The 2,984-nt window shown below is 36.0% G+C and overlaps 1 protein-coding gene across 2 annotated transcripts in view; it reads right to left on the bottom strand.

Annotated features, from left to right (window-relative positions):
• Positions 1–2,984, bottom strand: part of LOC106870625 (uncharacterized) — a 166,583-nt gene that overhangs the window by 42,508 nt on the left and 121,091 nt on the right. The gene's annotated exons all lie outside the window — the stretch shown is intronic.

Raw genomic sequence — 2,984 nt, 5'->3', positions numbered from 1 at the left:
ACACACACACACACACACACACATATATATATATATATATATATATATATATAGAGAGAGAGAGAGAGAGAGATCAAATCATTTAAGGGTAATTGTATTTTTGTTAACGAATAATGAATTAATTGAATTTGCATTGCAGAAGGCAGATGCTTCTCTGAATTTTCAAGAAAACTTCTTCAAATATAGCCTTAATTAAAATTTTAGAATGCTTCATTATCGATGGTGTTGCTGCTGATTTTATCGTTACCGTTATTGTTGCTATATCATTATTACTATATTAATGTTAGAAATTATTATGATTATTATTTTCACAAGTATTCTGTGTCTATTTAATCTTTATAAACAAATTCGAACGCTAGTACTCGGCAAAAAACCTGGTCTACCTTCCGGCCACAACTTTCACATCATTGCAGTTTATTCAGTGATGCAAATTACAGTGTTAATTTTTACTTCTTCATTAAAACCACAAGAATGTTATTTTATATATTTATATACTTTTCGAAGACGCCATTTTTAACCTTTCATTCAATTTTTCTGTTATTTGAAACAGAAAAGCTATTATATTTTTCAAAATTTGTTTGATATAGTTTTAATAAATTTCAGCATTTCTGCTTTTTTACAGTTTCTAAAATATTGCTTGTTGAGTCTTTGCATGATTTTAATTTCTTTCTTGCCAACGAAAAGAATTAAACAAATTTGTTGAAAATAAGATCCTTAGAGTATGAAATAATGTTAAACTGTATTGAATTCTTTTGACGTAATCAAAAATTCTTTTTCTCTTAATAAAGAAGGACGGATGTTATCGATTGACTCAACCTGATTGTATTACTGGCTCTTATTTTATCGATCCGCAGTGATGAAATGTAAAGCTGACACAAATGGAGTTGAACTTAAAACATAGAGAAAATTAAATATGCTAAGATGTTTTATTGTTCCTATAATCATGTTATATTAATAATCTATCGATATCGATTTTCAGCATTTGTCACAAGCCTGCAAATGTATGCAGAAGAGAAACCTTCGATTAAATTGAACTCAATTCTTAACCTATGTTTATCTTTTATTTTTTACTTGTTTCAGTCATTTGATTGCGGCCAAGCTGGAGCAACGGCTTGAAAAGTTTAGTCGAATAAATCGACCCAGTACTAATTTTCCTTTTAGTCTGGTACATATTTTATCTTCTCTTTTGCCGAACCACTAAAGCACGGGGACGTAAACCAACACACACACACACACACACACACACACACACACACACACACACTATATCTCTCTCTTTCTCTCCAACACACTCTCACACACATACATATATACAACGGGCCTCCAAACAGATTCTGTCTGCCAGACTCACTCACAAGGCATTGATCGGTGTGGGACTTTAGTAGAAGACACTTACCCAGGTGCCGCACGATAAGTAGAATTGAACCCGAAACCACGTGGTTTCGAAGCGACCTGCTTAATCCCACAACCATGCCTGCGCCTGTATACATTTTGCTCAACATGGAAGGATGAAAATCACTAACAAACCTGATCCAGGTGTAAATTATTTAATTACTCTTTTGAAAGAAGGTAGTACTTATAATGAAACTTTACAAGCTCTCCAAGACAGGTATGTGTGTGTGTGTGTGTGTGTGTGAGTGGATGGGAGAGAGGAAGTTGTCTTCAAACCAAAAGCTTGACCAAAATGTGTACCATAGAATAGGCTCTGCTAAAGGCACCGACGATATGTAATGTACTCAGGTGATGGTGCTAAACGAGGCAACAGATTGAATCGACGGCACAAGTAGGCGATGGCGGGATTCGAGCTCAGAACGCGAAAAAAAGTAACAAATATCACAAGGTATCCAGTTCTTACTGTTCTGCCAACCAATCCTTCATTCTGAATTGATACTTGGCAAGATTTGCATTCAGAGCGTAGACAGTCAGAACAAACACCACAAGGTACTCAATTCATCGCTCCGTTATTTCGCTGTTTTAATGCACATTTGAACCCACAACGTAACCCTATTCATAGCTAAATATCATAAGGCATTTTCCCGGTGCGCTATCGTTTTGCCATCTGCCTTAAAATAGAGCAAAACAAAACATTTTTCTTTCTGAGGATAAGAGAAAAGATACGTCTCAACGTTAATGCCTTTCACGAGGGCAATTTTTGATGTACAGGAAACTGTTCCTGTTGGTAATCGAAACCAGATCATGTCCTTAGCTGACCAGCTACTAATCTCCTTCATCTTTACTCTGCAAGCGGTAATCAACCGGAAATTGAATTCGAAAGGTAGAGTTGGCTCAGAAGGAGTATATCCTTTGCCTTTTGATCGACCGCGCTTGATACTAGCTCTGTTAATTGAAAGAGCGTTTTTATTTCTTAGCACCAAATTTGTGTATTTTACACAAGAAAACATTGAACGTTCCGCTGATCAGCTTTCTCACGAAAGTATTACCCAATGAGTGACATGTAATATATCCAATCAAATTAAAACCAGGATATGGATACGTCCACCAAATATTTATCAATTAGCTCTATGATTTCTCACTCACAACTAAGAGTGTGAGTAAACATATTGACCTCCTCAATTCGGTACAAATCAGCATCTTGAAAGTAACTGAACTCCTCATCAGCATATTATTTATACGCAACTCTATTGACACCTGAGAAGGATGAGAAGAAAAGTTATTTAGGTAGGTTTTGAATTCGGATGGTAGAGAAAAGTAATTAAACACTGAAGTGTATTTATATCGGTTCTCTACAAGTTGTGTCAAATAGTTGATCGACACCCTATGACTATTCAATAGACTATTGGACATTACTATCCTGAGTCCTAGGACTCATATAGCCATTTATCCGGCTCCTATGCCGTATAAGTGACATAGATCCCTAAATCGTAACATTTCCTCTCCCCACCGAACGGAACGCCAGTTCGTCACAGGGTCACTCATTTAATGCAGAGTGGACTGAAGCAACATTAAATGAAGTATTTCGCTCC

Source organism: Octopus bimaculoides, chromosome 2, assembly GCF_001194135.2.
Source record: "Octopus bimaculoides isolate UCB-OBI-ISO-001 chromosome 2, ASM119413v2, whole genome shotgun sequence".
Classification (NCBI taxonomy): Eukaryota; Metazoa; Mollusca; class Cephalopoda; order Octopoda; family Octopodidae; genus Octopus; species Octopus bimaculoides.
The sequence above is the reverse complement of the archived record's forward strand: the minus strand, read 5'-3'. Positions and strand labels throughout refer to the sequence as shown.